This window comes from Peromyscus maniculatus, chromosome 3 (genome assembly GCF_049852395.1).
Source record: "Peromyscus maniculatus bairdii isolate BWxNUB_F1_BW_parent chromosome 3, HU_Pman_BW_mat_3.1, whole genome shotgun sequence".
Lineage (NCBI taxonomy): Eukaryota > Metazoa > Chordata > Mammalia > Rodentia > Cricetidae > Peromyscus > Peromyscus maniculatus.
Window position 1 is genome coordinate 66823037 of NC_134854.1, and position 21763 is coordinate 66844799.

A 21763-nucleotide genomic window follows, 5' to 3' on the forward strand; every position below is an offset into this window, starting at 1 on the left:
TCCACCTCTCAGGTGACAGAGCAGCTGTGTGGATCCAGTGTCAGGGTGTGACTGCTGGAGGCAGCGGCGGCGGCAGCTGAGTATCAGGTGCCACCTGGGACTCTGGGAACCTCCTCCAAAGCCAGTCTGCACGTGGTGTAATGTGACTAGGCTGCTTGGCACGCTCCACGCCCCCCCTTCCCCTCCTGGCACCCCGCTGCCGCCTGACATTCCCCAGCTCTAGGGGGGTAGACTGTACAGGGCTCCCTCTTCTGGGAAGATGCCTGGCCAGCTTCAGCCAAAGAGGACCAAGTGCCCGAAGCCAGAACATTCCATGCACTTGACCGCAGAGCTGGATTCCCATCTCTTGTCTCCTTCCTGGCAGTGACTATTCCCAGGCTCTAGGTGGCTGCTAATGGTCACAAGACAGGGACAGCTCTGCAGTAGATGTTCTGGCCTTCAGGGAAAGAAGGTCCCCTTTCCTGACAGATGTCACAAACAAAACTGCCTACGAGCTGACGTTTATGCGGGACCAGCAAGGGACTGAGGAGTCAAGAAACATTTACTGCCTGATCTGAGACCCGTCCTCCAGGGTTTTAGCTCCAGGAGGGAATCCTGGGTAAGTTGGGTTCCTGTTGTGGAAAAGGGGGCTACCCACAGAGTATGCTAATGAGCGCAAACCACGCGTTTTTGAGGAGGGCCATGTTTTTATGAAGGAACAGTGCAAAGTAGGAAATCCCTCCCCCTCCTGCTGTATGCGTCTCGCAAGGTCTGAGGCCCTGTGTGGACTGACAGCGACCTTAGGGCCCAGGCTTCAGAGAAGAGTGCCTCGTCACGCAAACTCACGCCCCACACTGGCACCCCACGTTCACAGAGCACCCTGTGTCCATGGGAAAGCGGCTGTGTGCAGGGAGGGGCAGGGGAGGGCAACAGTTGGGTGTGTGAGTGTGCGTGTGCGTGTGCGTGTGCGTGTGCGTGTGTGTGTGTGTGTGTGTGTGTGTGTGTGTGTGTGTGTGAGAGAGAGAGAGAGAGAGAGAGAGAGAGAGAGAGAGAGAGAGAGAGAGAGAGTGTGTGTGTGTGTCTTCTCAGCTCCTCCCACCAGCAGCAGCTTCTTAGTCTCTTGGATTCCACTTTGGAAGTTTGGGAGGAAACTAGCATGCAGGACACAGAGAAGGAAGATGAAAGGGGAATTCCAGAAGGACAGGGGCCAGTGAGAAGGAATTTGGAGCCTGACTTCTTAGACCACGGATAGGATGATCTGCAAACCCACGTCTCCTCACGGCCTGGTGGACGTCCTTATCTGATGCTCTGATCTTCCCTGCTCTTAGGGCGACCCTCCTGCTTAAACTCTAGGGCTGGTGGTGTTTCCCTGGCCCGCCATCACCGTGAATCAGCAGATTTTTAAAGGGATGGCGCCAGTTTGCTCTTGTGTGTAATGACAGAGTGCTTTCATTTTTAGTAGAGACAACCTAAGCACATAGAAGAAACTCGAAAACCTAGCTTTTCCTTTCACCAAACTGCAACAGCCCTCCACTCCCGAAGTGTTTAGGTACAGTCACCAGGCCACCTGCAGTTCTGAGGGAGGGTGCTTGCCCAGCATGCAGGAGGCCTGGGTATAAAACAAAATAATAAAATAAATAAATGAAGAAAAAAGGGAACTGCAATCTCCCACCTCTTCCCCACCCCAAAAAGACGACAGCTGAGGTGACGAGTCTGAGAATCCCCTCCCCCAACACACCCACTGCTGTTCAAGGGTTCTGAGAGACAGTGGGTGTCCTGTGGGGGTTAGGGATGTCTGGGTGGGCTCCTGCCTCTGCCCTTTCCCGTCCGGGGGCTGCGGTAGGTTTATTTTGCCTTCTCAGTAATTGTTCCCTTCGAAGGGTGGATATTTCAGGGTCGCTGGCAGGAATAAGCAAGAAGGCACCAGTTCAAGTCCCCTTACACACCCAGGCATACTGCTCACTCCTGCACGGTTACAAGCGTCACTTCAGAGACCCGGCAAGGGCCCCCAGGGGAGCTCCTCCATCTTAGCCTATCACCCAGCCGTCCCTTGGTGGAGGACCTTCAGAGTTCCTGATGAGAGCTGGTCACCAACAGAGAAGAAAAGAGGTTTTCTTTTTGGGCCACACCAGGACGACTTTCACAAGCAGAGTATCCCCTTAAGAATGGGCGATATTGCCGGGCGGTGGTGGCACACACCTTTAATCCCAGCACTCGGGAGGCAGGGGCAGGTGGATCTCTGTGAGTTCGAGGCCCAGCCTGGGCTACCAAGTGAGTCCCAGGAAAGTCGCAAAGCTACACAGAGAAACCCTGTCTCAAAAAAAACAAACAAACAAACAAAAAAACAAGAATGGGCGATGTCGATTCTACTCTGTTGAAAACGAACCTTAAAGATTCCAGGTTGATGGGCCAGAGAAATGGCTCAGTGTTAAGAGCATGTGCTATTCCTGCAGAGAATTCTGTTAGCATTCAGACCCACCCCTTGGGGGCCCCCTCCCCCTTCTCTCTCTCTCTCTCCCCCTCCCTTCCTCTCTCTAGCCATGAGGTAGTGAGCACCTCCTCTCTCCCCTTCTCTTTTCTCTTCTTCTTCTCTCAGTCCCTGCCCGCCTTCCCTCTCTTCCTCCCTTAATAGAACTTTCCATATGGGTGCTGTGTCTGCATGGTGTGTCTCCCTCAGCTGCCCTGAGTCACCTTGGCTCCACCCACCAAGGTCTGTCTCCCATCTATGTTTGTTTTTCAAGACAGGGTTTCTCTGTGTAGATTTGGAAGCCTGTGCTAGATCTCACTCTGTAGCCCAGGCTGGCCTCGAACTCACGGAGATCCACCTGCTTCTACCTCCTGGGACTAAAGGTGTGCACCACCACCGGTCGGCTTTTTACAAAAGGACCCAAGTTCAGGTCCCAGCACCTACATCAGATGGCTCACAATGCCTATTAACGGCAGTTCCAGAGGATCCAACACCCTCTTACAGACTCTGAGGGCACCTGCACTCACATGGCAGACACACACATGTACACACAATTAAAAATAAAGTAATATTACCAGTAAAGGGTATGACTAAATGATAAGGAAGGAGGAAAGGTAGCTAAAAGGACGCATGAGACAGTAAAGAGGATAGAAAGTAAATTATTTTTCTAGTTCCAACTCTGCTGTGGCTTTCTTTCTTTCTTTTTTTTTTTTTTTACGGTAGATAAGTACATAAAAATGCAATTGTTAGTCAAAGTGTAAAACCCTAAGTGAAGGTACACAGCCTCAGATAACCATTGTTAAATTTCTAAAAGCTTTACTTATTTCATGTGTCTGGGTGTTCTGCCTGCATGTCCGTATGGACGCCGTGTGCACTCATGGCCTGTGGAAGCCAGAGAAGGAAAAGAGGAAGGGGTAGGCAGGGCAGGCAGCCACCAGCACGACAACGTCACTCAGAAGTTCTCTGTGCTCCACGGTGACCTTCCTATCTGATGGCCTTCAAGGGCTCCAGGAAGGATTTTCTTTAAAAAAAAAAAAAAAAAGCAAGAGTTTCCTTTATAGATAATGTGATATGTTTGGATTGGTTTCAAAATCATGCCTGGGGGCTGGCAAGAAGGCTCAGAGGGTAGAAACACTTGCAGTGTTAGCCTGAGGATCAGAGTTCAATCTCCCGGTTCCACAGTGGAAGGAGAAAACTCCCGGGGACTGTCATCTGATCTCCACACACACCCTGTGGCATGTCTGCCCCTGCCTCCGCCTCCCATAATAAAAATGATCCCCAGACAGGGAGGTGGACCTGTGTGGGGAGGAAATAAAGCTCTCCGAGCTGCTGGCCGGCTGCCCAGTTGGCCAGTGGACAGATAGCGTGCTCCACCACCCCCCTCTCTCACATACCTTCACTTTCCAGAAATACATATGCAGGGCATTTGGACACCCACCATTATACATGCTCACCTGGGGACTGCCGAGTCCCCCGGTTCTGGTGGACGCCGAGTGACCGACCGGTCCTTGTGCAACCCAGGGAGGCAAATGACGCTCTTGGTACTCTAACTAGTCAGCTAAGAGTTTGCCAAGTGAGTGTGCGGTAGGAGTACTTTGTCATTCTGTCCCCCCTAGTGACCCTGGGCCCGGGCAGGGGTTCATGGGTTCACGTGTGGACTATCAACCCAAGTGAGCCCACAGTGGATCACCCCAAACTCTGGTCTCCGCAGCTCTCAAGCCAGCCACACCTGCTCCTGGCAGTCAACTCTGAGCTCAACCTCGTCTTCACACACAGGTGCTCAAGGGTCACTTACGGGGGGGGGGGGGGGGGGGGGACACTGTCTCCTCACTGTGTGGGTGTGTGGGGAAACTGAGGCTTAGACCCCATCAAGTAACAACGGAGCTTCACATAAATCCATTTTGCAAAGCCTCAGGATCAATAAAATTATACTGGCTAGTGGCCTGAATTCCTCCGAGAACGGTTCCGACAGCAGAGAGCCCTGTAGAGAACACGCGGTTCTGAGCTGAGCCACAGATCTGAGAGTTCAGAGCAGGCTCACCCAGGTCGCACCCAGAGCTCCTGTGACCTTTTAGGGAAGTGGGTGTGGCAGAAAGGGAGAGTAGCAATGACCTTCTCGTAAGAAACTGGGGCAGTAAAAGCCAGGAAGAGGTTGTCCTTATAAAGTTAAGTTTTGAAAACACAGAGGATGCAATGAGCTATCCGCGAGTGTGCCCGAGAGATGGCAACTTAAGAATTAGGGAACTCCCCAAAAGCCACTCAGGGTGACTGATGTGGGTCACCTCAAGGAGGCAAGGATAACATTTTACTCCAACCTTCTGGGAAATGTGTGGGGAGTGAAGGGATGTTTGGCAGTCAAGGGCACGGAATATGAGTTTCAACTGCTAATCACAGGAAGGTTGCCCAGCCACCACACCTCTCCTAGCTTGTACCAGTCACTACCTACCGCCAGGGTGAAGGGATCCTAATGTTCTAGTGTGCCCGCGTCCATGTGGGTGCCAAATGGAATGAGAGCCAGATCTGACACAGATGCATTCCTGATGCGCTCAAAGTGCTGTGAGTTAGCAGGGTTTTGAGTGCACGAAGCTAGTGAACCATCATAGCTTGGGTGATCCACTAAGGAATGTCCCCAAGGTGCCGATGAGTCTCTGGGCAACTGGCCTCAACCTTGCTTGGGTTCTTTCTCAAACTCACTCCCTATATTGAATGGCTACTTGTCATTCTTTTTGCCCATCCAACATTGTATGTATAGCTGTGAGGGTACATGTGTGTTTGCATGTGTGCGTTTGGAGGTCAGAGGTCAACACTGTGTGTCTTTATCACACTCCACCTTATTTTTGAGGTACAGTCTCTCACAGACCCTGGGACTAATGACTCTGCTAAACTGGCTGGGCACTAAGCTCTAGGGATGGCTCTGGGGGGGGGGCTGCCCATCTCTATCCATCATGCTGTGATTACAGAGGGTACTACCATGTGGGTGCTGCAGATCCAGATTTGACTGACAAAGCCTTAATCCCAACCTTGTTTTATATCTACCAAATGCTGGGACCCTGAATGGGCTCTGATGTGGGGGTTCCTCAGTATGGGATTCCTCAGCACCCTGCAGCAATATCATGTGGCAGTGGGACCTTAGGCCTGACCCATGGATGTTGTCAGCCAGACTCAGCTTCTGCTGTCTGGCAGCAGGTGCTCAGTAGGACCTCCTGGTTTCCTGAGAAGAGTGGATGTCTTAGCTCGGGCTGTCTGAACAGAACACATAGACAGGGCAGCTTGTGTAAGACATTGTAACCTCACTGCCGCAAAGCCTAGCATGGTCAGTGTTCTGTTGAAACCTCCAGCTCACCCCTGCATGATCCAGAAAGCCTCATTCTCCTCTCTCTCTCTCTCTTTCTCTCTCTCTCTCTCTCTCTCTCTCTCTCTCTCTCTCTCTCTCTCTCTCTCTCTCTCTCCAAACCCCACCCACTCAGAGAATCTCTAACCAAAGGGAAGGTACCAAAAAGCCCAGTTCCACACTCTTGGCAGCTACAGCAGCTCCTCCCCTGAAGTTGCAACTGCCCAAGGCCCTGACTAAAGTGTTCAGCTTTTGACCATATTTGGGTACAAACCCAGCTTGTGATAGATATGTCATCACCCCTCGCCTATAAGCTATATAATCTCCCAGCTTTAGTTCAGGCGTGTGACTTCTCTGGCCTCCATCTCTGGGACTGGAGAACCTGCCAGGGAGTTGCTTTGCTCAAATAAACCTGTTCTTCTACTTTTTCAATACTGCTTGCTCTGAAAAAACTATTATCGGGGTACAGAAAACCTATCAGTCAGGTCTGGTGAGGGTCCTTGTCCTGGATGGCAGATAGCCACCTTCTTTTGTGTTCTCAGATGGTAAAATGGAAGCTCTCTCGTCCTCTTTGTCCCATCAGATTAAATCTTCTCTTTGGATACCGTCACACTGCAGGGGATGCTTCAACTGTGAATTCTAAGAGAGACAGTGCACCCCACAGCTTAGCAGAGGACTGCCATGTGTCCCAAGGCTCAGCACTGGCTGCGAGGTCTCTGCTGTCCCTGCTTCAGCGGCCACTGTAAGGACTTCTCTGGAACTCTTCTTCAATACCCTTGTATACATTTTTGGATATACTATAACTAGTTACAGTGAGTTTCAGGGTCAGTGGCTAAGACCTGACACAGAGCTGGATAACACCCCTCTCCTGTGGAATCTAAAGCAGACGTGCTGAGTTTTCTCTGTCTGGAAAGAGGCCTGTTTTAATTCCGGCACAGCTCTGCCTTCACCCTGGGCCTTGAGGGGGCAGGAAAGGCTGCTGTTTCTGGTCTGTCATGAAACCCCAGCCTGCTGTGTTACCAAGCAACTTCTCATCCATAGAGGATCCCTATGCTCCTGCTCATACATGTCACTCCACATACATGTGCTCATGAAGACCCTGAGTAGATGGCCCTGAGCCTAGGGAGGTAGAGGGGATCAGGAAACGTGTTGGCTCAGGCACTCCACACAGGCTACTCAGAGTCAGGAGACCAGTCTTTCCATGGTGCTATGTGATGGGAGGAGCAGGGCCGCCAGCAGTCAGGGATGGTGGTCCTGCCTGGCCCTCCTTACTCGGCATGTGCAGCCCCAGTTCAATTTCTGGTATAAGTTCAAACCTTGGGCAGGAGGGATTCTAAGAAGGAAGGTGAAGCTTGTGTTCCACTCATTTCTCCTCTATGACACTAACCCCCAGCCCTGGACTGCTCCCAGCCAACCACTGGGTCCCAGGGTCAGCCTCTGGGGGGTGGGGGGTCGACTGTGGTAAGTAGCTCCCCCTCCCAGTGCCCCAAAGGTTCTCTGAGCCTGTTTCCCTGCCAGCCCTTCTCAGGAATCATTAATCCATCACAAGCTTCGTCTCCCCTTTTATTCCCAGGAATTCCTTCCTCTGCACACGGACAAGGTCTCAAGACGCTGGTTTAGAACTCAGTGTGTGAATTGGGCTGGCCTTGAACTTGCACTTACCCTCCTGTCTCTACCTATTGAGTGCTGAGGTGTACCACGCTTCTCTGGCTCACTCAACAATCTCTCTATGTGGAATCCTGCAGGGCACCCCCAGGCTGCTACTTCCTCCCTGCTGTCCTGATCTGGCTGTGCAAAGCCTACAGGGTCCCAGGGCTCGGTTCCCCGGGACCCCAGATCCCAGCTCAGTCCTGCTAGACAGGGTGCCAGCTCTACTGCCTCCAGCCTTTCCCTGAAGCTGGGGCCCTCTATATGAGAAGGTCACACTTCCGGATTAACACCCAGCCCCGGGAGACTGGCAAAAGTCTCCAGCCTCTCCCTCAGGCTCTCTGGAGATGACAGGAGCCCAGGGAAGCTGCCCTGGGGCTACAGCTTGGCGTTATCTATCAAATTGAAATTGCATTTGCTCTGTGACCCAATGATTACACACCTGGTCATGTTCCACAGAGAAAGTTACATGTCTAATAGATGTTGTGATTTTATTCATTTATTTGGCTACAGCCTCACTACATTGCGCAGGCCTAGCTGGAGTTGCTGTGCCCCCTGTGACTCTCTTACCTCCCCTTCCTGAGTAGCAGTGACTACAAGCCCCGCCCCGCTCCAGTGAGTCACAGCCGTTCTTAAATAAATAGCAAAGGGCTGAGAAGTGGTCCGTCTATAGCTCTGCAGGGACCGAAACCTAACAAAACAACGTATGAAATAAATAAAGCTGGAAGAACAGGAAGGAAAAAAGCCTTATGCTTAGATCCAAGAACACGACTAGCACAAAAAGACTGTACAGAGGCCACCACTCCTTATCACAGAAAATACTTCTTCAAGGACAACTGTCTAGCAGCTGGCTGTTCAAAGTCACACTGACACACCACCCTTGCTATGATACCTGTGGGCAAGGGTTACTGCTTCAAAGTAATTGGTGCTGAGTGGGACGGCTCGGGGGATAGAGGCACTGGCTGCCGAGCCTGACGATGTGAGTTCGAGCCCTAGGACCCACATGGTGGAAGGAGAGACCCAACTCCTGCACGTTGTCCTCCGACCTCCTTGCTCGCAGTGACATCCTCCCTTGCACGAGCATACACATAAATAAATATAAATAAACAAGCAAAAGAAACCAAACCAAAACTACCTGAGGCCATCTTCTTCATTTTGCCTCTCAAACATCCCCTTGTCCCAACCTCCGAGAATCCAGTTTCCTAGAGAATGCATTTCCCACTGTGGGGCAGAGCTCTGCTGCTTACAGATGAATGCACTCATCTTTAGTAAATCTCTTTTCTATTGTGTAAGGCTAAAAAAGCAAATGGCAGAACAAAATGCATACTATGCTATCATTCATACCGAACAGTTATAATAACAGTAAGCTCCCGAGTGCCTGGGCTGTCTTTGGAGGGCCCTGCAAAGACTTGCCTCCAGGCAGAGAAACAGGGCGGCTGGGTTCCAGAAGGGAAGAGGGTGTTATGTCTATGCCATGTTGGGTCTTGCCTGGATGAATGCATTTGTAGGTGCATATACACATGTGTACGCGTGCATGCATGTGTGTGCATGTGAGTAGGTAAGAGGTCAGCCTTGGCTGTGGCCTCACCTGCCTTCCACCTTGGCTTTTTGAGATGGGGTCTCTCCCTGGCCGGGAGCTTCCTGATTAGGCCAGGCGGACTGGCCGACAAGCCCTGAGAAGTTCTGCCTCCACTTCCCCAGCACAGACGCTACATCACATACGGACATTCTACATGGCTGTTGGGGGCTGAACTAGGCTCACATGCGTGTGGAGCAGGAACTCTACTGACCGAGCCTTTGTTCCAGTCTGCAGGTCTCACTTTTTACCAGATACTTTTTATCCTTCTTGAATATTTTAGTATCACCCTGCAATGCCTACTTAACTACACATATGTTCAGACAACCCCCAAAACATTAGTGTGGGGCTGAACTTCTTCTTCTCTGAAGAGATGTAACCATCACTTGCAGGCAGGCGTGATGAAACCCCACCCACTTCAGCCTTTCAGAATCCTCTGCGCGCGGACAGCTACAGTCCTCTGTGGCTGCAGCACAGGAAGACAGAAAATCAAGCCGGGCTTTGGTTAGAGCCCTCCTGGGGCAAAGCTAAGGACTATTTATTTCCCACGTGAAGCCGGAGAGCCACAGACCTGCTGGCCAGCTCCGTGGTGAGAGGACCGTTTGAAACTTCCTCTTCTGTCCACACTACCAGCCCCACAGCCTGCCAAGTTCTCCCTGCCCAGGCTCAAGGGCACACTGCCCTTGGCTTCCTTTCCTCCACGCTGCTGCAAAGCCCACGCCCAGGGCTGCGCCCCAGCTCTGTGGTGAGCACCTGCTCAGCATTCCTGTGGCCCTGGGTTTGACCCGCAGCATCCGGATACCACCATCAACCTCCATTCCAGAGGGCTCTGGACCAGCTGCCCACCCCTTCTCCCCCAGAGTCCCCTCTGGGGGCCCCTCCCTCACTGTGGAAGGCCAGGTTTTGCTCCAATAAAAGACGACTTGGCCACGATAGGTGGGAGTGGGCAGAATCGCGTCCATTCTGGAATCCCAGCAAGGCCCCGGAGGGGACAGAGACCGTAGGCCTGTTGCTCCGAGAGGTTCTGCGGGTCCACGGAGCATGGGAGCATGTGCTGCGGCCTTCCCGCCATCAGCGGACAGCTCAACGCCACCAGCCCCAGCTGCCCCTGTCACTTTCTTATCTGGGGTGTGCTGCTAACACGGACCCAGACTGATTAGATAGACGGCATCCAGGGGCTGACTAAATGACATTCCTCAGCCCTTTAAATGCCTGTCAACTCTCCAGTTGGCTCTGAAAGTCTCCATCTACAGTTCTGTGCCCTTTCCCCTAACTAAGGGCACCGGGGGCGCTCGCTTTCCATATGCGGGTGACCTTTCAGCCCCTCTGGGGGTGGGTCACCGGGAGAAAGCTGGGCAGTACACTTGCTCACTGGTGAGCCCGGCCTCTTCAAGGGAGACCCGGCCGCTCTTTCACTTGAGGGTTCTGGCTGCAAACTGACTGAACAGCTGAACCCTAATCTCTTCTCCCCTCCCCCTGCACAGGTGTGCTGATGGGTATGTGTGTTCATGGAGGTCAGAGGTCAGCCTTGGGTGGGAGGTCCTCAGGAGCTGTCCACCTTGTTTTTCCAGACAGCATCTCTCACTGGTCTGGAGCTGGTTGTTTTGGCTAGTCTGGTCTTGCCAGCAAGCCCCAGGGATTCTCCCGTTTCTGCCTTCCCACGAGTGTATACCATCGTGTGCTTTTTAAAAGTCGGGGCTGGGGACTGAACCCGGGTCCTTATGCTTGCACAGTAGGTACTTTACCAGCTAAGCCGTCTCCCTAGTTGCGGGGCTGTTTTTATGATTTGAGTTACATTTGCTCATCTGAGCTTGAACTCCGACACCCAACACAGATCAAGTTCAAACTTGGATGGCTCCTGTTTATTTCACTCCTCGAAACCACAGGATGAGCGTCCTAGCACTGGGGATTGTTTCAGGACTGCTCTGATGGCTGCTCTGACTTTGCTGTCCCTACAGCTCCCACGGACCAGCTGCCTAGGGACCTGTGGGCTGGGAAGCCTGTGTGAGCCCTTGGCGATTCGGGCTGGTTCTCATCCAATGGTGCCTGCGAGTCCCCCCACAGCTCCCCTCCTGGGAATTCTCCCAGGCTCCCCTTCTTTAAAGACTTTCTCCATGGTGACCCTGCATGAGCCTGAGTGTATGCCTGGGTCTCCGATTCCCACTTGGGGGCTGGGGTCTCAGGAAGGCCTTCTTGAAGGACAGTGTGACAGAGGGAGGTATGGGACCGCAAAGCGGGACAGCTGGACGTCTTCCTCAAGCACCCGACTGTAGGGGTACTAGGGTCTCACGACATCACTCAATATTTGCCCTCAGAACTTCCATTTGGAATGTCTGAGGTTAGGTACTTCACCATCTGTGGAGAGCGCTGGGATGTGGTGTCTCTAGCTGGATGAGCGTGCAGCACCTCTGGCCGAGGTCCAGCAGGGGGTGCTGAGTGGGTTTGGGGTGTGACATGGGTAATGCTTTCACTGCAAGGCCGTGAGATGGGTGCTCAGTGCCCGGTCCCAGGCTGTGAGGAAGGGGACAACTGCCGCTTCACACGTCACTCCGAGAGAGAGAGAGAGAGAGAGAGAGAGAGAGAGAGAGAGAGAGAGAGAGAGAGAGAGAGAGAGAGAGAGAGGCAGGCTCATGCTTCCAGCAGGTGTGACAATAAATAGGACACACGGACACAGCTCAGACATCCTGTGACACACACTGGATATGTAAAAGGGTCTCTGAATGATGGAGTGTCACTCAGCCTTTCAAGGGCATCTGGAAGGTTCTACAGCATGGGGGAACCGGCCAAAGCCTGGGAAGGAACCCATCATATCCCAAGGAGACCTGGCACAGGATAGGGTTGTGCCACAGTTCCTAAGAACCCAAAAGGATGGAAAGAAAGACACTCTCAGTCTCACGCTGCGAGGTCCCCAGAGTTATTTAGATTCACAGAGGCAGTGGACTGGAGGGCTCCCTGTGTGGTGGAAGCAGTCTGGAAGATGAATTCCGAGAGCAGAGAGGAAATGGGGCATGTCTCCATGGTGCCCATGTGCTTAGTACTGTCAAGCCATGCGCTTTCAGATGACGAAAATGACTGTTTAGCTTTGTCTGCTGGTCACAAAAAAGAGGTGAGAGGAGAAGGGAGAAGAGGGAGAAGATGCAGGAAAAGGAGGAGGAGGATGAAGGAGAAGAGGAGGAGGAAAGAGGAGACGAGGATGAAAGTGAGGGATAGAGAGAGGAGGAAAGGGAAGAGGAGGAAGAGGGAGGAGAGAAGAGAAAGAAGAAGAGAGAGAGGAAGAAGAACTGGGGATAGGAGGAGGGAGGAAAAGAGACAAGGAGAAGAGGAGGGGTCCTGACAGTGGGGTTTTCCAGAAAGGCCCAAACCCAAGCCCCCAGCACCCCTTGGCTGGCCCTGGCCTGTGGCAGAGGACCACTGCTACCATTCAAGTCACCCACATTCCAAGCATAGTTCTCACGCTCATAGATGTCCCCTACTCTCCCAGCTCCATCTCAGAGGCAGGAGCTCAAGAAGCCCCGCTCACCACATCTTCCATCACCCTAAAAACCTTCCCCCAAGAACAAGGAAGGCCACAATGCACCCACTGTGTGCAGACAGGTGTTCAGGGGCCACGGACCCATTTCACTGAGGCTTTCTAGTGCAGGACACGCCATCAACCCCACACTCAGATCCGGTGCAGGAATGACAGCACAATTAGACCAGCAGGACAGACCACGCATCCCTCCTGTGCAGCCCCTTTCCAGTTTTCAAGCATTTTGAAATGTTCTTGAACTTTGATGACTTGGACAATGCAAGCAAATCTATTAACGGGCATTGCATGTGCTGTCACGGAGAGGGGCTGGTCCTCGAGTGGCAAGTCGTCTTCCCACGGGACCTCAGAGGATGAGCCCGGCACTCCCTCTCCAGTGGGATGGGTGGCCCTTCAGGTATCTCAAGGCTCTCCTTCCCTAGGCTCCCTCCAGCATTCCCAAACCTTTCAGTATTTCATATGCCAGGACTAGGAGCTCTCATGATATCCTGCAAACTACATCCCTGCCCTCAGAAAATATTTACAACCTACAGATGAATTAAGATTGAAAAAACGGAACAAGTCAGGCATGGGGTGCTCACCTGCGACCCCAGCACTCAGGAGACAGGTGTGAGGTGAAGGCTCACCTGGGATACACAAGGAGACTGTCTAGAAAACAAAACAACGCCCCCCAACACAGAAAAGAGAAAAGGCTGCAGACATCCCGACCTAGGATACACTGTTCTTCACTATTCAGTGCTTGGGTCCAGAGCAGAAAGAGGACAGCCGAGGCTTGATGCATGGGCGAGAGCCAAACCACAGCAGCTCGGAGGACGCTCCAGGTGCGGCCCCTCCCTCCTGGTCTTCCTACTCCTGGGTGGGTGCCTGCAGAGACCCCAGAAGCTGCATCACGGCCCCTTCAAGCTGGTCTGGGTCCTGGTAACTGGATAGGGCGGGTCCTGGCCCACTCACATTTCCCTTCATTTTTCTATATTAGGGATGAGGTGATCTATTTTTAGCGTGTGGCTGGTTAAGTCAGGGTTGCTATAGCGACGGCGAGTGGCTACAAACCCAGAGCTGCTCAGAGTCCCAGTTGCAGAGAAATCCCAACACAGAGTCCTGACAGGAATGCAATCTCGGAGGATGGAGTGGCCCTGCCCATGGGGGGACCCTGCCCACTGTCTACATGCCATGGGAAGGCTGAGCCTGAGTCTCGCTAGCAGGAAGTGAATCCGGGACTGGGGACTGAGAGAAGAACCAGAGAGCTGGTTGGAGATGGAATGCCAAGGCTCAGTCACAGGTGAGGAGACATTCCCACGTTTGCGCCGACCTTAGACAAGAGGCAGGGGGGGCTGGTGTGCACGGCCGGGAAGCCTGGTGTAGCAGGCAGGGGACCTATGCAGGGCCAGCCAGTGAGGCAAATGGCATGTGCTGAGGTACTGCATTATTCTGTTGGTTTGCTGAATCGGGGTCTCCTATAGTCCAGGCTAGCCCAAACTCACTATGTAGCCAAGGATGACCTTGAACTCCTGATCTTTTTGCTCCCACATCTCAGGTGCTGGGGTTACAGGCAAGAGCAATCATAATTATACAGTGCTGGGAATGGACTCCAAGGCTGTGTGCATGATTTTTATCTACCTGCTGACTAGTCCCCATTGCCTACCTTCCAGGGCTGCCTCCGAGTGCACCCACCACCCGGGACCCCAGACTAAGCCCAGCAGGTTCACAAATGATCAGGATGAATGTGAGAATGAACCCGAAAACTGCTTGTATCCATCCATAGAAGGATGGGTGCATAATCTGTGTTCCATGCAGACTGTGGCCTGCCCGATGACAGTGAAGCCAAACTCCAGGAGACACAGCTGTAGTCACAAGGTGTAAGGAAAAGAAGCCGGAGAACGAGCGGCTGGCTATAGAGGCAGCGTGTTTTAAAAAATGTAGGTTTTATGATGACTCAGGTGTAGTCAGGCTAGTGATGAGGAGGCAGCTTCCGTTGGAAAGACAGTGTTCCAGTCCCCAAGAGGAGGGGGTGAGGGGGTGTGTCATAGCCACGGAGGAGCACAAAAGGGAGTATCAGGCCTGGTCTGGAAGCAGAGGAGAAAAGAGAGTAGGCGGAGTCTTGACTCTTGTTTCCAAGGAGAAGAAAGGTAAGGCAGGTTGAGCAGACAAAGACTGGCTTCTGTGGATGTCTCAGTGGGCCTCAGGGGTCTCGGGGTGGTCGGTCTGGCTGTCCGTCCCTGGTCTCCAGTCATTGGGCCCTATGGAGCAGGTGTACAGAGCCAGGGCTCCAATTGGTTACCGGGTATAAAAAAGGGTGGTGGGCTCCTGGGCAACCTTTGGTAAGAACTGGATAACTCTTGGAGGGGAGCAGGATCCCTCAGAGAGGCCCATATGTAAGACCATCAAAAAGGGTGGGAACGGGCCCTAGCTCCAACATCACAAAGAATAAACACAAGACCCAGCATTAGCCTCAACATAAGAGGCCCCGCCCACTGCTCTGTTGTTTCCAAGGCTTCCCATCCCCATGGCACAGGGAGGCTCCTTCCTGAGAAAGCAGATGGGAGGGAGTTGATCCTGCCTCCAGGTAGGGGGAGACGCTAGAGCAGCAGTTCTCAACCTGTGGGTCGCGACCCTTTCACAGCAGTCGCCTAAGACCACCAGAAAACACAGATGTTTACATTAGGATTCATAACTAGCGAAATTACAGTTGTGAAGTAGCAACACAAATGATTTTACGGTTGGGCTCACCACAACATGAAGAACTAACTATATTAAACGGTCTGCAGTGTTAGGAAGGTTGAGGAAAACTTCGCTCAAGGAAGGGGTCTCAGGTCCCCAAGTCCAGGTTCTTTGGGGCCTCACACACAGCTCAGTTGTGGTTTGCTTCTCTGGGTGTTTCTCAGCCAGGATGAAGCTCAGCTTTCTCTAAATGTCACCATCTGTTCCATACTAAAAATCAAGGTCAGGGCTGTGGAATTCTCAGGTCCTCCTCCACCACTCCAGGCCACACAGCATCCTGTCTGAGTGTGTGAGATGAGGGCAGAGCGTCATTTTCTTCCATCCAGTCTTAGGGCTGCTTTCTCCACTGATCAAGTCTACATTCTAAAAGGGCCCTCACTGCCTGTGAAGCCAGACATTTTCTTACACTTTTACTCTGTTTTGGCAGGTGCCTAAATGTCTGTCTGTCTGTCCATCTATCTATCTATCTGTGGTGGTTTGAATAAGAGCGGCCCCCACAGGCTCACATATTTGACTGCGTAGTCATCAGGGAGTGGCACTACTCAGAAGGATTAGGAGGCGTGGCCTTGTGGTGGAAGGAAGTGTGTCACTAGGGGTGGGGCTTAGAGGATTCAGCAGCCCAAGCCAGGTCCAGTGGCTCTCTCATCCTGCTGCCTATGGATTCTGAGGTCTCAAACGCCCACACCATTCCCCGTTAGTATGTTCCTCCATCCCCCTCCCCCACATGGTGCTTGTGGACAAGCTGTAAGTTCTAAGCTGCTTTTCCAGAACCACGCCTGCCTGCCGCCATGCTCCCCGCCACGGTGGTCATGGACTCACCCTCTGAAACTGTAAGCAGGCCCCCAATTAAACGTTATATTTTATAAACTGCCTTGGCCATGATGTCTCTTCACAGCAATAGAAAAGTAACTAAGACACATCCATCCTCTATCTATCTCCATCCATCCTGTCTGTCGGTCTGTCTGCCTGGCTGGCTGGCTGCCCGCCTACTATATTTATCTATCCACACATTTCACTACTGTGCTGGTTAGCTGTTATTTTTGTCAACACGAGCCAGAGTCATTTGGGAAGATGAACTTCAATTGAGAACAATGTCTCCATCATACTGGCCTGCGGTCAAGTCTCCAGGGCATTTGCTTGATTAGTGATCAAAGTGGGAGGGCCAGGCCCACTGTGGGTGGTGCCACCCCTGGGTGGGGGTCCTGAGTTGTCTAAGAAAGCAGGCTGAGCAAGCCAAGGTGAGCAAGCCAGTGAGCAGCGTCCCTCCCTGGCCTCCGCTTCAGTGCCTGCCTCAAGTCTCCTGCTCTGCGTTCCCTCAGGGATGAACTGTGATCAGGACATGTAAGTCAAATAAAACCTTTCCTACCGGAAGCTGCTTTCGTCACAGTAATAGAAATCAAAGTAGGACAGCTATCCATGTCTGTCTGTCTGTCTATCTATCATACATTCACCTATAAATCTAATATCTACTCACAGGTATATACAATAAGATATTGGGCAACAGATATTCATCCGGGGAAGCACGTACTTGTTTGTTTTATTCTGAGGCTTCTGAGAGTTTCTCAAAGGCCCATGATGGACCTCTCCTCACTGAAATTGTTTCTGCCAGCCTCTCTCATGGTACAAGCAGAGAGAAGAGCACAAAACTCCAGCCCAAGGGAGTGGCACCTCTGGATTCCACAGTCAAGGGGTATGGTATAGCGTGGGCAAACCGAAGCTTCCTGGGAAGCGTGGATTAATGTTCCCTAAAGAGCCTGGCTTTGGGTAAGACCTTCTGGATGGCTTGTCAATTTGCTGAGCGGGGGCATCACAGCCTTATGGAGAGATGAGATGTGGACCAAGAGACCAAGGTTCGCTGCACGTGGTGGCAAACACCTGTGATCCGGGCCCATCTGAGACGGGAAGATAGTGAACTGGATAGTGAGACGCTATTTAAAAGCAAACAGTGAAAAGGCCACAACGCAGCCATGAATTATCAGCCTTTGCCTCTGACCTGGAATTTTGTGACTACTGGATAAGACCCTAACATGGATGCTAGGCTTCTGGACCTCTCACCCCTCCCAACTTCAAGGCTGCGAATGAGCGGGCACCTGCTTCTGCATAAAATGTTTCCACCCAGATGAAGACTCCATCAAGATCCGGGAGGAGAGATTCCTCGCCTCTCTGCAGCCCACTTCCTGGATGGCCCTGCCACCTCTCTTTTGGGACTGTATAAGCCCCAGTCCTTTCTCTGTAGGAGGACACGATCTTTGGGGACCCATGCCATTCTGAGTAACCTGTGTCTGTGTTCCAAACCATGATGCCTGGTGCTTGGGCTCAGAATGAACTGTTTTCGTATTTCACAATTGCTACTTCCTTTTTTATGCTGACAGAAAGAACTAGATGTGATATGAGTTATTTCCAGGAAAGTCTGGGGAGGTGGACTTCTGCTCAGCCTTGTTAGCATTTTCTTTCACTTGGGAAATCAGCCTTTGTTGGTTTGTGTTATCTCTTCCTGTGCATAGTTGGGGCCCTCAAGCACCGTAGGCCCCAACTCACCAAAGCTTCCTTGTGAACTCATCTGAGGCCCTTCCCTTGCTTCCTGCTACAGCAGGGCTCTCAGACCTGGGCCCTCAGCCTTAGCCTGTCTACCCACTACTTATCCTGATGGCTCCAGTCTCCATTACCCCTGGGAAGCCACCTCCATACCCAGCCACACAAGACTGAGATCTTTGGGGAGGCAATGCTCCCCTGGGGCTAGGGCTGCACCCAGACCTTGCATAAGAAATCTTAGGGACCAGGCAGTGGTGGCGCACGCCTTTAATCCCAGCACTCAGGAGGCAGAGCCAGGTGGATCTCTAAGAGATAGAGGCCAGCCTGGGCTACAGAGTGAGTTCCAAGAAAGTCGCAAAGCTACACAGAGAAACCCTGTCTCAAAAAACCCCCTTCCTCCCCCCGCACGCCAAAAAAAAAAAAAAAAAATTTAGGAGAAAGCAGCAGTGCCCACTGAGGCGTAGGGCCAAGGATACAGGGTGGTGTGAGAAACCACCTATGCCTCAGAGAACACTCAGTGTTGATTTGTTCTTCAGAGTGTTCAGAATTCACATGTTTTCCCTTCTCAATTCCTGGAGCACAAATCACAACAGAAGGATGGATTCTGCTTGCTTGCTCTCTGTGGGACCTGAGCTCTTCTTGTGTTTTCTAAGGCACTGGGCGCTGGGTGATCATATCACCTTGGATGCCATGGCTCTTTGTTGGCCAAGTTCAAAGGTTGTGGTGACAGGATCAGAGATTGACTGGCCCAAGCCAGGTGTTAACCCAAGCTCTAGGCTATGGAACCCTGAAAGGCATCTCCCGATGCCTACCCCATTCTTTTGTTCCTTCTTGGTTCTGTAGGCTTGTTCTAGTATCTTCTATCTACTATCTTCTGATACTTTGCAATGTTTCTGGGCCCAGCATCATCTGCCCACTACTGAACATTTGCTCAGACCCTGGCTCTCTAGAAGAGCTACCCCCCCCCAAACACACTGCTCCTGGGAGCCCCAAGTCCCCCATATTTGGCTGCAGTTCCTCCCCTCAGCACCTCAGCCATCTTCTCTGGACACTCAGGGGCGTCACCTCACACAGGTACAAGCCAGAGTCCTGCTCGTGGCCCACAGAATGGCGGGTAAGCACTCAGCTTTCTTCCCTCTGTCCTGCTGCACTGGCCTCCAGGTGGTCCTAGGAACCTAGAGTCAGACCCCTCCACAGCCTGAATCCTCCTGCCAGGCAGAAGGGTTTGATCACAAGCTGGCTCCCCACTGTGGCCACGCCCAGTGAGCCTACCCTTCCTTCACCTGCCTTTTAAACCTCACTGCCCCCTTATCCTACAACAAAAACCCATTCATCTGTCAAAACACGTCACTCACGAAGGGACAAATACCATGGTTCCAGTTTTGTGTGTGGTGAGGGAGGGCAAAGGCCAAGGCTGGGTATCTTCCTCTGTCATTCCCCACCTTAGTTTTGGGGGAGTTCACGGATTTGGCTAGACTGCACCCCGAGGATCTGCCTGTCCCCAGCCCCAGCCCACCTTGGTGTTGGCGTACCAGTTTACACCACGCTTAGCTTTTTCACGGGTACTAGGGATCTGAATACGAGTTCTCAAGCTTGCACTCCAAGTGCTTTATCCACTGGGCCACCTTCCCATGATGCTACTGCTAGGAGCAGCTCCGAGCTGTCAGATTGAAAAGGGCAGTGAGTAAACTGAGGGCGGCCGGGGCCTGGGGGGCGGAAAGAGTTTAACGGTGCAGAATTCCGGTGAACGGTGAGGAGCTCGGGATGGACGGAGTGGCTGCGGCAGAACAGTGTGAACACCTTTAATGTGACCGAGTCACACAGTGCCGTGTGGTCGGCAGCAAAGCTGTGCTGTGTACAGTTTGCCACCATGACACAAAGACCCTCACTGTCTGCTCTCGTGGGGCTGTAAGTCCCATACAGGAGTGGCTTTTGCATGTCCCTGTGTCCTCAGAGTGAGGGGCCGGCACAAAGTGGATCCAGTGGAACTGGTAGGCTATGGGCGGTGGCTGGGCCTGGAAGTGGGTACCACTCTATTCTCCTGTGCGTGACTGAAAATCCCTACTACGAAAAGTTAAAAACTCTGTTGGGGTATTTACAGCAGATTCACTCAGGACACTCAGGGCCAGCAGGCACGTGTGTGCATGCGTGTGTAGGGGAGAGCACCTGACAGGGAAGCAGAAGGATGCGGGTGGAAATGAGGCTGCGTGTCACTGTCCCTCCTAATCTCCCTTCCGTCGCTGCTGTCATCCACACACGCTCTTTGTTGACACGATCTGGATCTCTCTCTACTGCACAGACAAAAGGAAGGTGCACATGGAGATTTTTGTCTAGCACGCACAGCACGAAACTCTGTGTGGGTGGGAGTTTCGAATTCGTGCAGCTCCGGCCACAGTCGGTGTTCAGTTGGGCCCGGCGCCCCACGGCCCAGCACGGTCCAAGGGGATTCCATCATTGGCTCGGGTGGCCAGCTCTCCAGTGACAGCCTCATGCCAATGGTTCTGTGACAGGGGCGGACCTGAGCCCTCTGCTGATCCTTTTCAGTTGTTCTGGAAAGCCACGGGGCTCTCAGGACAGCTGTGTGGAGGTGAGTGACTGTGCACACGTGCATGGGTGCACGTGTGAGAGTGGAGTGTGCCGCTAAGTCTGTGAACCGACATACATGTGTGTGTGTGCGTGTGTGTGAGGCAAAGGCATGCCATCTGACTGGAGAACAGCAGGGAAGACACTGGATGAAGTGGAGTCCATCTATCTTGTCTGTCCCCACAGGGAGCAGCTCTGGGTGTTAGGATTAACAGTCTCTGTGGAAGATGACTGTGCTGCAGAGTTTTATGTCAACTGGACACAAGCTATAAAGTCATTTGAGAGGAGGGACCCTCAGTTAAGAAAACACTCCCATTTGCAAGCCTGTAGGGCATTTTCTTAGTGACTGATGGGTGGTACCATCCCTGGGCTGGTGGTTCTGGGTTCTGTAAGAACCACCACGGGAAAGCAAGACAGTTAGCAGCATGCCTCTGCATCAGCTCTTGACTCCAGGTTCCTGCCCTGGCTTCCTTCAATGATGGACATACACTAAACCCTTTCCTCTCCCACTTGCTTTTTGGTCATGGTGTTTCATCACAGCAACAGAAACCCTAACTAAGACAACTGCCCAGCTGCAGAGGGGAGTTAAGGGGCAGAAGAGGCAGGTGCTGACCACCTAAGGGGACCCAGAGAGTAAGTAACAGGAAGGCACCTCAAACTCCCATAGAAGAAAAGGCTTGTGTAAAATTCCCCATGGAGGAAAGGACATAAAATCTACCCCAAAAGCGGCACTTTTTAGACAGCCAGAGTGACCCCACTGAAAAGGGGTGCTCTGAAGCTATCATTTTTTAAGCAGAGCAGGGCAGGGCTGGAGATCACAGTTTGAGCTGTGGGGGGCACATTTCCTCAGAGACCAGGAAATCCTGGGTGGAGACCTGAATGGTCTCCCCGAGTGGGCTGGGTAGGTAAAGCAGAGTTGGGAGGAAGCTTCCTCCACAGTGCATGGCCTTTTCCTTCCATTCAGTGGGTCCAGGCCCGACATTATGAAGGAGCTGCCCAGTTCTTTGCTCAGAATGATGTTAACTAAAGGGAAAACCTAGAGCCCAGAGCCCTGGCTCCTGACAGCCGCCTGAGCAGGGCTGCAGGCCAGCACTTGTGCCCCAAGCTCCAGAGGGAGGCTCTGAGAGCCCCCATGTCCCTGACCCCGAGGGCAGAGGCAGCCTTTGCAGGCAAGCTCTTATGATACGTGGTGGAGATGAAAATATTATTTCTGATCTCGGTAGCTTAGGAGATGGGATGGCAGCCAGCTCTCACACACCAGGGCAGAAACCACTGTCTGGCACACACCAGGCGTTTAATAACAGGTCTGCATGCCTATCCCCATTCGCAAAACTAGGCTTTTCGTTCAATAACAGGGTCAGATTTAACTCTTTGGTAAATGAGCATTTACTTCTTTGTTATCTA

The 21763-nt window shown here is 52.4% G+C and overlaps 1 protein-coding gene and 1 long non-coding RNA gene across 14 annotated transcripts in view; one reads left to right on the top strand and one right to left on the bottom strand.

Annotated features, from left to right (window-relative positions):
- Prkag2 (protein kinase AMP-activated non-catalytic subunit gamma 2) overlaps positions 1–21763 on the bottom strand; it is a 262801-nt gene that overhangs the window by 128569 nt on the left and 112469 nt on the right. The gene's annotated exons all lie outside the window — the stretch shown is intronic.
- Positions 3171–17212, top strand: LOC121827953 (uncharacterized). Its single transcript, XR_006070299.2, has 2 exons — positions 3171–13805; positions 16721–17212. It is a non-coding gene; the product is annotated as an uncharacterized LOC121827953 (long non-coding RNA).